Source organism: Herpailurus yagouaroundi, unplaced genomic scaffold (assembly GCF_014898765.1).
Source record: "Herpailurus yagouaroundi ecotype Mexico unplaced genomic scaffold, PumYag 196, whole genome shotgun sequence".
NCBI lineage: Eukaryota > Metazoa > Chordata > Mammalia > Carnivora > Felidae > Herpailurus > Herpailurus yagouaroundi.
The window spans coordinates 15,134,941-15,146,771 of NW_024412427.1; the positions used below are offsets into that span (position 1 = coordinate 15,134,941).

An 11,831-nucleotide genomic window follows, 5' to 3' on the forward strand; every position below is an offset into this window, starting at 1 on the left:
AAGACCTCAAATGTTAGGTGCATGTGTATTTTTAATTGTCATATCTTCCTGATGGATTGGTTCTTTTCTCATCATATAATGACTTTCTTTGTCTCTTGTAACTTTTTTTTTTCTGAAAGTCTATTTTATCTGATATAAGTATGGCTACCCTCTCTCTTTAGGTTCCCATTTGCATGGAATAACTTTTTCCACTTTTTTATTTTATATTTATTTTTATTATTTTTTAATGTTTATGTATTTTGAGAGCGAGCAAGTGAGCAGGGGAGGTACAGAGAGAGGAAGAGAGAATCCCATGAACCATGAGATCATGACCTGATCAGAAACCAAGAGTTGGAGGCTTAAACCGACTGAGCCACCCAGGCAACCCTCCACCCTTTCACTTTTAATCTACATATGTCCTTAGAATTCAAATGAGGCTCTTGTAGACAGCATATAGTTCAAGGGTACGCGTGTGGGGAGACAGGCAATATGCAATAAATTGTGCAGTATGTCAGAAAGTGATCAGTCTTAGGGGAAAAAATATGGAATGACAAAAGGGGGATGAGGTGAGTGGATGGTGAGAAGCCACAGGGACCAAGGGAAGGACCTAAGTGTTGATTCTCAGTGACAAGAGCAGCTATTGCAAGGTTTTGGGCAGAGGAAGGACAAGATCTAACTATTGTTTTAAAAGGATCCTCTGCCCCTATGCATCAGCACTCCTGTATCCCTTGGGTAAATTCCTAGCAGTGCTATTGCTGGGTCATAGGGAAGATCTATTTTTAATTTTTTGGTACTTGTACCCCAATGTGTATAGCAGCACTTTCAACAATAGCCAAATTATGGAAAGAGCCTAAATGTCCATCAACTGATGAATGGATAAAGAAATTGTGGTTCATATACACAATGGAATACTGCTTGGCAATGAGAAAGAATGAAATATGGCCTTTTGTAGCAACGTGGATGGAACTGGAGAGTGTTATGCTAAATGGAATAAGTCATACAGAGAAAACCAGATACCATATGTTTTCACTCTTATGTGGATCCTGAGAAACTTAACAGAAGACCATGGAGGAGGGGAAGGAAAAAAAAGAGAGGGAGAGAGCCAAAGCATAAGAGACTCTTAAAAACTGAGAATAAACTGAGGGTTGATGGGGGGTGGGAGGGAAGGGAGGGTGGGTGATGGGCACTGAGGAGGGCCCTGTTGGGATGAGCACTGGTTGTTGTATGGAAACCACTTTGACAATAAATTTCATGTTAAAAAAAATAAAATAAAAGGATCTTCTGCTGGGTGCCTGGGGGGCTCGGTTGGTTAAGCTGCTGACTCTTGATTTCCCCTCCGGTCGTGATTTCACGGTTCATGGGTTCAAGCCCACTGCTCTCTCTCTCTCTCAAAATATTTTTTTTTCCTTTTCAGAAACCAGAAATGTTTAACCCTTTTTCCATAAATTCGAACTTTATCCTCAGAGCACCGTGGTACATGCGTGCGAATGTACTCAACGATTTGTTCCACAAACTGGTCATGAAACCGCTACTGCAACACAGGAGGACGTGGGAGGAAACGTTCGCAGAAGAAAAGGACGCTAAGAAAGCCACACCCCTAAACAGAGGGGCATTTGGAGTTTTTTGCCAGGATTATCCCCGCCCCCGACCCTAGTTCCCGCCCCCATCCTAGTTCCCGCCCCCATCCTAGTTCCCGCCCCCTTATTCCTACACCTGTAAAGACCCCTTCCAGCCCTTCGGTTGAGAACACGTGACCCTGGGGCACTTCCCCTGAGTGCGCCCTGCGGCCGTCCTCCTACCAAACGCAGAGACCAACCGCAGGGACCAACCGCAGGGACCAAACGCAGCACCCGGTGGCGGCGAGGTAAGCAGCATTTCGGGTTTACACGCGGGAAAGTGAGACAGACGGGAAGGGGCTCCCATGAGGACACAGTGGGATCTTTGTAAGAACTTGCAGCCTGACCTCCGGAGCCTCTCTCCCTCAAAATAAATAAGATAAAAAAGAAAGGCTCCGCTGCTGACTGTATTGAGCATGGATGAGCGAGGCAAGGGCAGAAGCAGGGAGGCCAGTGAGGAGCTAATTGCAGCCATTCAGGAAAGAGGATGGTGGGTGAACTCAGGTAGTAGAGACGGAGAGACAGGGTCGGTTTCTGGATACATTTTAAGGTAGCGTTAACACAGTTTCCTGATAGAAAGGTTGTGAGATGAGCGAAGAGAGGAGTCAGGGATGCCTCCCAGATTTTTGGCTCAAACCCCTGGAGGAATGAAGTTGCCATGAACTGAAATGGGGAAGGCTGTGGCTGGAGCAGGTTTGGGGTGGGGGTGGGGGGCGATTAGGTAAGTTTTTGAAATGCTGAGTTTGAGATATTATTGTGTGTGCGCCCAAGTGGAGCTACTGAGTAAGCAGTTAGATACAATATCTAAGGGAGAGTTCCCAGTTGGAGAAAAATAGTTAGAATTGTTGGGCTGACAGTGTTAATTAAGGTTACTGGACTGAAAAAGACCATCGAGGAGACTATGGTGGTTAAAAGCAAGGGAGCTTGAACCAGAATGACTGGGTTCAAATCTCAGCCAGCCGCTTACCAGCTGTGTGACCTTGGGCAAGTTACCTAACCTTTCGGTGCCCAGATTTCCTCATTTGTGAAAGAGAATAATTGCAACCTATATCTCACATGGTTGTTGTGAGTTCATACATGTAAAGTGCTCAGAACAGAGTCTGGCACACAGTAAACTCTCAGTGTGTGTTACTGGTTATTCTTTTTTTTATTTTTTAATTTTTAATGCTTTTATTTATTTTTGAGAGAGAGAGCAAGCAGGAGAGGGGCAGAGAGAGAGAGGGAAACACAGAACCCAAAGCAGGCTCCAGGCTCTGAATTGACAGCACAGAGCTGGACACGGGGCTGGAACCCACAAACCGCGAGATCATAACCTGAGCCGAAGTTGGATGCTTAACTGGCTGAGCCAGCCAGGCGCCCCATCTTTTTGCAACAGATATGAATTTCTTCCTGACGCCAGAGTGTCACCAGTTTTTTTTTAAACTCTGAAAATGATTTTAATTTTAAAGAAAATCTGCAAATACAGGGCAAAGAATTTTTTTTTTTGAAACCTCTGTGAATAAATTGCTGACATGTTGCTTTATCACACCCAAATATTTGTATTTCCTACAAATAAGGACGTGCTTCTGCATGGCCACAATACCATTCGAATCAGGAAGTTCACACTGACACGTTCCTATTATCTTCAGGCCCCCAACAAGTTTTGCCAATTGCCCAAGAAAATTTGTCTTTTATAGAAAAAAGATCCAGTTTCAGTCACTTGCCATGCCTCTCTAGTTTCCTTTAATATAGAACAATTCCGCTCTCCTGTATGACCCTGGTACTTTTGAAAGGCATAGAAAGTAAAATGCCCCTCATTTCGGATGTTTCTGATACTTTCCATTATTAGAGTCAGGTTTTGCATCTTTGGCGGAAATATCCAAAAGCGAAGCTGAGTTCTCGTTGCATCCAATCAGGAAGCACATTCTTTCAATTTGTCTCATTGCTGGTGATGTTTGCTTTGAGTCTTTCGTTTAGATGATGTTGGCCATGCATTTTTACCGTAAAGCGCCCCCCCCCCCCCCCCAACTCCCGTCATTAGTAAGTATGTTGTAAGCAGTCTAAGTCCTTGCCCCCAGCAAGGGTGGAGAGAGTTAACAGTAGCTATTTTCCTGCATAAAGGCTTTGGTTCTTGGAACCAGATCTTACCTGGTGCGCACCTGGTTCCCTGCCCCCAGGTCTGGACACCTCCAGGGCGTTGTCTCCTAGCGGGGTGCATTTTTCCACAGCTCACTGGATTCACCACCTACTCATTGGAAGAGCCCCTTGTTTGGGACTCTCCACAGCCACATCCCCCTTCTGCCTCGCTAAGAGAACCCAGTCTGTCCAGCATTGGGTTTCGCGGTACCTAGCTAGGCCCTGCCCCAGCCTCAGGATCTGGATCTTCATTGGGCCGCATCAGTTATGGAGCTCCACCTCCTGGCTAGTGATTGGTTGAGTAATTGGTCGAAGCTGGGACAGACATCAAGATTTTGACCGATCGGATGTGAAGGGAAATACGTGGGAGGCTTCTGCGGGGGGCGGGGAGGGGGAGCGGAATTCGCTAGCTGCCTCTGTGCACAGCAGGTTTAGTAAGAAACCTACACGGACAAGTCTAATACTAATTATTATTTAAGCATCCTAGGGACTGTCAGCAGGAGATAAAGAGTTTTAGGTTCTGAGAACCAGTTAATATATCCCCCTGTTGGAATTTGCCCTCTACATGACTTTTTTGCTTCTTTCTGCCAAGTCTGGAAATCAATTCCACCCGGGAATCTGGGGAAAAAAATGAGGTTTCCAAATCGTTTTTATGAAACTCATTATTTTCTCTCTTCCCACATTTGGAGGAAGTGTTGGAAACTTGTAGGAATAAGGCACATAGAGAGTTGGTGCTTGTGGGGTTGAGAGAATTGGTGTTTTATGTGGTCGGATGCATTAGATGTTTTTCCCTCAAAGTAAAATTGATGTTGAAAAAGGAAAAGGAAAGAGTAACTTTGTACAATATCCCCACATTGTTGTAACCTTTTCACCTTTTTAAAATAGATTTATTGAGATATAACTCACCTAGCATAAAATTCACCCGTTTAAAAAAATTTTTTTTTTCAACGTTTATTTATTTTTGGGACAGAGAGAGACAGAGCATGAACGGGGGAGGGGCAGAGAGAGAGGGAGACACAGAATCGGAAACAGGCTCCAGGCTCCGAGCCATCAGCCCAGAGCCTGACGCGGGGCTCGAACTCACGGACCGCGAGATCGTGACCTGGCTGAAGTCGGACGCTTAACCGACTGCGCCACCCAGGCGCCCCAAAATTCACCCGTTTAAAGTGTAAAATTCAGTGGTTTTGAGTATACTCAGAGTTGAGATGCATTGAATTTTACAAAGTGTAGACTTTTGACATGTAGTTATAAAACATGGCTGTTGGTGTCACTGCAGAGCTCTGCAGTCCAGTTTTTCTGGGGGCTTTTTTGTGGCCAAGTTAGGCAGCAGATAAATGTAACACATCTGTCTCAAGAGAGATTGTCATTGCAGAAATAGAGTATAAATGCACCTTCGAGTTTCAAAAGCTGAGATCCAGATGAAAGATGCTAAAGTGGAAAAACAGTCTCCTGTAGAGACCTATCCCCTCCCATCCCCTCCCATCCCCTCCCATCCCCTTCCGCACACCTCTGAAACTAAGCAGCATTGCCCCATCTGGGGCAGAGAGGAGGAAAACTGGAAGGAACCGACGCTGGGGGTCCCCGAGAAGGTGTTGCGGACTGTAAGCCTGGCGTTCTCGCTTGTCCAGCAAGAGAGCAGATGCAGATTTGATTACGAGAGAGGCTAATGTCTGGGAGGAGACAAGAGCCCCGAACAGGGGCTTCCTCTCTGTATTTATTGAGCGCTCAAGATCTTACACAGGTGGTAAACTCGAAGAAAACAATCAGATAGTAATCATTAACTTGGGTGTGTAAGAAGCAAAGGGTCTGGGGGTCAACTGGTGTTTGAAGTTGTGATCAGAGCACGAGAGTATATTGGTGCCAGATGGAAAGTAGTTTCCTGCAGGTGATACAACAAGTTACTCGTGATCCCGTTGTAATTTCTGGCTTATAATATTTTTCTCCCTGTGGTGGCAGCTTTCCACCCGAAGCTTTTTAAACCATTTATGTAAGTATAAGGAATTCTTGAGCCTGTTTCCCTACAAGAAGGGTCCTGCAACTTGTTCCTCTTTGCAAACCTCGGGTCCAATTTGGAGGGATTGAGAGTCAGGACTGACGTCTTCCTTCTTGGTGACATGACTTGTGGCGTTCCTGCCCCCAGTCTGGCCTGGCAATAGAACGGAACTGGGTGTGTGCTCTGCCTGGGTGGAGAGGACCCGAGACCACCCTGCAGAGCTTCCTGGGGTTCTAGAGTAGCCAGATTTTCCAGTGTGCACAGAGCTGAAAGCGAGGGGGTGTAGGGAAGCCCCGAGATCAGGAAGAAGTTAATTCTAGGGCCACTTGTGGGGATCTGTAGTTAAAGGCAGCACGGGATTTTGGACATGTCAGCAGATGCTTACGTAGACTGATGTCACAGAGTCAACTTAGACACTACTGGGGATGGAGAGATTGGGAGAGCCCTGAGTTGACTGAGGAAAACCTGAATGTCACGGTTAAGTCCCTGGAAACTTAAAATAGAAATTATGGTAAATCATGGAAAAGTTCAAAGATGTGGTACTTTTTGCACACTTGGAATGGTAGCTTGAGAATTGCATCAAAGTTTGGTTGCGTTAGGTTAGTCACGTCAGCTAATGTCCCCAAGACACAGCTTCCCTATTTGTCAACAGGGGTTGGAGAAGAAGGGTCGGACTAGGCATATCAAGAGCCTTTTCAGCTCAGCTTGACCAGGATGCGAAAGTAACAGTGCCTCTCAGGGGTTTCACTGCCCACTTGTGAATATTTTTCTTATATGTCACTCTCTTTGCAATCCTTTGCCCCTGTGTCCAGTAAGACAATGAGAGATACCGGTATAGCACAGGGTGGCCGGGGAGAAGGGAGACATTCTTAGCCCCTGTAGAGATCACATGAAAATGCAAAAGAAAAACATAGGTACAATCGTGCCGTCATGACAAATGGAAACATTCTGTCCCGCTTCCCTTTCCAATCCATGCCTCCAGAAGTACCCCTTTCGTGCCAGAGCCTGGAGTCTGCATTGCATCCTAGGGCTTCTGGGAGGCAAGAAAGATGGAAAAGGAAAAGCTGTCCTAGCAACCAGTTTTACAGACCCGATGACTTTAAAAATTTCTCTCCAGCTCTGACCCTGAACTCCAGACGCCTATGTTCATCTGCCTAGTCAACATCGGCACAAGGATGATGAATAAATGTTACACTGAACGTGTTCAAAGCTCAACCCTTAATTCTCACCACCAAGCCTAGTCTACCTGTCTCCCCCATCTCATCCGTTGCTCAGCCTTGCCAGGAAGCCATCCCCAATGACTTCCCCTCCATCACATTCCACATTCAGTCTTCAAACGTGTCCCATCATTTCTATCTTTAAGTACCCCTCACATTAGTCACATTCTCTTCATCTCCGCTGGCACCGCCATAGCTCCAGCCACCCTCGCTGCCCCTGGTTTGCTGCAGTAACCTCACATCTGAATTTTCTGGCTACCGGCTTTACTCTACTTACCCCCCCCCCCCCCCCAGGCAGGAGTCATGGTGATTTCTTCAAAATGTGTATCTGATCTTGTCATTTGCTCTGTGTATTAAAGCTCTCTAATGTCTTTCCATTCTTCTTTGAGTGAAATCCAAACTCCCCACCATGGCCAAGAGCCCTGTGTGATTGTCTCCTGCCCATGTCGTCAGCATTGTTCTCTGTCCCACTACTCTCTAGTTCCAGCCCTACGGCACCCCCTTCCTCTTCCTTGAAGGTTCCAAACTCCTTCATACCTTAGGTCTTGAGACAGTGGGTTCCTGTAACAGGAGTGTATCTCCCCAGGCTCTTGCAACTTTCAGATATCAGCTCAAATATTCCCTTTTCAGAAAGGCTTTCTCGGCTATCCTTTCTAGATAGCTGCCACGTAATTCCTGATTCCTGTGGAGCTCTCTGTCATTGCCATCAGAAGTACCTTGTGCACATCTTGTGTGCTCTTTATTTTCTCCAGAACACATATCACATTCTTCTTTCTTTTCTTCCTATCCCCCCCCCTCCCTCCCTGCTATCTTCCCTCCTTTCTTTAGTATCTGTCTTCATCAGAACATCTTTCATTCAAACCCCACAAGAAAAGGGACCATTCCTACCAACGTTCACCAGTGTTTCCTCTGTGTCTAAACAGTGCCTGTTACATAGTACAAACTCGGTAATATTTGTGGAATAAATGAAGACCTTACCTTCTTCGCCATGAGCAATTATTTGGGTGGAAGCTATGGGCTTGCTCAGGACGTGAGCTGTCTCCTGAAGGGATGAGGAACCTTCAGGTCCAAGTTAGGACTCTTCTGACTGCTTCATTTTCCCTCTGGTGTCAAGATACCGGACACCTGGAATAATCACTGTCGCCTTCTTGAGGTATGACTTAGGGAGTGAGGAACTACCTAAAGTTTTTTTTATGTGTATTTTTTAATTGAAGTATAGTTGATGCCTAAAATTCTTGAGCAAATGTTTAAAAAAGGCCACTGTCACGTCTGTGTAGTGTATGGATTGGCGACTCCAGAGTGAGGGTCGTGAGGAGGCAATTGGCGTGATCGAGGTACATGCCGATCAGGGTCTGAGCAACCAGGAAGATGAATGGGAGGGAGCAGAAATCGTGACACTTGGACACCTGTGGCGTCTAGGACACAAAATACGAGGTGGCAAGTCTCTGCTGTCCTCGCTCAACTCAGAGAAAGTGTCTCCCTAAATTTTGTTCCCTAGGCCCTTTGCTGGCCTCATCCTTGTCCTGGCCCCATTTCTGGAGGGGGAGATGAGGGAGAAAGGCCAGCACATCCCAAGGCTCCCAGCATCGGAGGCTGGGGATGGGGAAGCTGAAGCGGAAGCCGCTCTACTGTCAGTAGAAAATGTTGAAGAGCAGATTCATGCCTGAGGGATAATGGGGGTTGGGCTCAGCCCTCCGTCCCTGTGACTACAAAGGTTCAAGGCCACAGTTGAACAAACTCACTGTAGGATACCTGTTTCCCCTGGGCATATTTGTCCTACAGAGAGCCTTTCTCCAGAACTTGGCCTACCCTACCTCCCCCAGATCTTCACCAGGGCCATTTTGGGGCTCAGGTACACAGGTGGGCTGATTATTGGAAGGAAAGGAGGGAGGGAGAGAAGATGGATGGATGGATGGATGGATGGATCGATCTACAGACCCTAGATCTACTCCAGGGCTGGAAAAGTGCATGTGTTCTCCCCTTCTGCTCCCATTGAGGACATGGGGTGGGCTTTAACATAGAACAGCAGGCCTGAGAGATTGGGAAGCAATAAAATGAGGGTGAGTCAAGGTCTCCCCATCTGTCCATAGACAGTAAGCGGTGTGGCTCCCTAGAAAGCACTGAGCAGAGCTGTGTCTGAATCCAGGGGTTTTGGTTCCACCACTTGTTACCTGAGTAACACTGAGTGGCTTCCTTCAGGTTCCTCACTTGTAAAATGGAGAATGGTGCCTACCTTGTGCGATTGGTATGAGGATGAAATAATATACTGCATGTGAAGTGCTAGACCCATGGTGACACCCATTAGCTGTGCTTTCTTCCTAATGTGGACTTGTAAATGTCGTAACAGGAAGGGAGCTTGGGGGCTCTTTAGGCATTGCTCTTCTGTTTTTTTCTTTTGAATCTAAAGGAAGTGTGTAGAAGGGCACCTGTCATAATTTTTGCTTTATGACTCCCTCACTGATTCATGCATGACCCTCTTTTATTAATCTACTTACCTACCCATCCATCCATCCATCCATCTGTCCATCCATCCATCCATCCATCCGTCCATCCGTCCATCTGTCTGTCCATCCATCCATCCATCCATCCATCCATCCATCCATCCATCCCTCTGTCCATCCATCCATCCGTCTGTCCATCCATCTGTCCATTCATCTGTCCGTCTGTCTGTCCATCCATCCATCCATCCATCCATCCATCCATCCATCCACCCACCCATCCGTCTGTCCATCCATCTGTCCGTCCATCCGTCCGTCTGTCCGTCCATCCATCCATCCATCCATCCATCCATCCATCCATCCGTCTGTCCATCCATCTGTCCATCCATCCATCCATCCGTCCATCTGTCCATCCATCCATCCATCCATCCATCCATCCATCCATCCATCTTCTCTCCCTCCCTCCTTTCCTTCCAATAATCAGCCCATCTATGTACCTATGCATTTAAATATTTATTTATCAACCTTATATTGTTATTACTTCTATTTTTTGTTTATGATGATATGACTATTCATGAAGCCAACATCCAGCATGGAAGCTAGATTCCTGATATTAACTTCCATCTACCTCTATGTACCCACCTTTCTCATCCTTTTCCCCTCCCCCATTCTAGGCGACTACTATTTAAAATCTTTTTTTAGTTTTGTTTTGTTTTGCTGAGAAATTTAGGGGAAAGATCTTTATTTTAAAATTCCATGAACATCGCAAATTATACCAGTCACATTATCCACAGTAAAAATGACTCCTTTAAATAGGACTTTCCTGTTCTTTCTAATTCAAGAGCAAATTCTTGTTTAAGTGACAATAACTGCAGAATTTCAGGCTACACTCAGACCAAAACAAGTCCCTTATTTTTATTTTATTTTATTTTATTTTATTTTATTTTATTTTATTTTATTTTATTTTTTTATTTTTTTTTTTTTTGTTTTTTTTTGTTATTGTTCCCCTGAGCTAGGACGCTGTATATAAGGCACAGGCTACATATAGAGGGGTAGAAATTATGATCCATGTTCTCAAGGACTTTTGTTTTGACATAGGTTAAAATATTACATGACACCAGAGTAGTAATGTAAGGTTGTAAATAAACCCTAGCCATAAGTGCTAAAAAGATTCTAGTAAGCTTATGAATCATAGGATCCACCACCATCCTTTGTCTGAGAGCTGGCCTTCTCCCAACTTTGTTTGTTTTTTTTTTTAATTTAAATTCAGGTTAGTTAACATACAGTATAGTCTTGGCTTCAGGAGTAGAACCCAGTGATTCATGTCTTACAGATGACACCCAGTGCTCATTCCCCCAAAGTGCCCTCTTTATTGGCCCATCACCCATTCAGCCCCTCCCTCCACCCACCTCCCCTCCAGCCACCCTCAGTTTGTTGTCTGTATTTAAGAGTCTTAGGATTGGGGCGCCTGGGTGGCGCAGTCGGTTAGGCGTCCGACTTCAGCTAGGTCACGATCTCGCGGTCCGTGAGTTCGAGCCCCGCGTCGGGCTCTGGGCTGATGGCTCAGAGCCTGGAGCCTGTTTCCGATTCTGTGTCTCCCTCTCTCTCTGCCCCTCCCCCGTTCATGCTCTGTCTCTCTCTGTCCCCAAAATAAATAAACGTTAAAAAAAAAAGAGTCTTAGGATTTGCCTCCCTCTCTGTTTTTTTTTTTTAATTTTTGAAAATATTTTATTTATTTTTGATAGAGAGAGACAGAGCACAAGTGGGGGAGGGGCAGAAGAGAAGGAAACACAGAGTCCGAAGCAGGCTCCACGCTCTGAGCTGTCAGCACAGAGCCCGACGTGGGGCTCGAACTCACAAACTGCGAGATCATGACCTGAGCTGAAGTCGGATGCTCAACCGACTGAGCCACCCAGGCGCCCCTCTCTGTTTTTATCTTAATTTTCCTTCCCTTCCCCCATGTTCATCTGTTGTGTTTCTCAAATTCCACATTGGAGTGAAATTATATGTTTGTCTTTCTCTGCCTGACTTATTGCGCTTAGCATAATACCCTCTAGTTCCATGTGACTATTTAAAATCTCGAGCTCATTGTTCTTTTTTGAAAAGACACATGCTTATCATATTTATATGTTTCCCTAAAAAACATTTGGTAGCTGTTTTTAGCTTTTATTTTTATTTTTTTTTTTATTTTTTTTTTTAAATTTTTTTCAACATTTATTTTTGGGACAGAGAGAGACAGAGCATGAACGGGGGAGGGGCAGAGAGAGAGGGAGACACAGAATCGGAAACAGGCTCCAGGCTCTGAGCCATCAGCCCAGAGCCCGACGCGGGGCTCGAACTCACGGACCGCGAGATCGTGACCTGGCTGAAGTCGGACTCTTAACCGACTGCGCCACCCAGGCGCCCCTGTTTTTAGCTTTTAAAAATAATGTCATGCTGTATGAAATCTTTTGGGGCTTACTTCTCTCTTTTT

The 11,831-nt window shown here is 45.6% G+C and overlaps 1 long non-coding RNA gene across 1 annotated transcript in view; it reads left to right on the forward strand.

Annotated features, from left to right (window-relative positions):
• Nucleotides 1-1,653: 1,653 nt before the first annotated feature.
• The window catches only part of LOC121012386 (uncharacterized), a 92,625-nt gene continuing 82,447 nt past the window's right edge, over nt 1,654-11,831 (forward strand). Inside the window, exon 1 of the long non-coding RNA XR_005782077.1 lies at nt 1,654-1,843. This is a non-coding gene — a long non-coding RNA (uncharacterized LOC121012386). The remainder of the gene's footprint in view (nt 1,844-11,831) is intronic.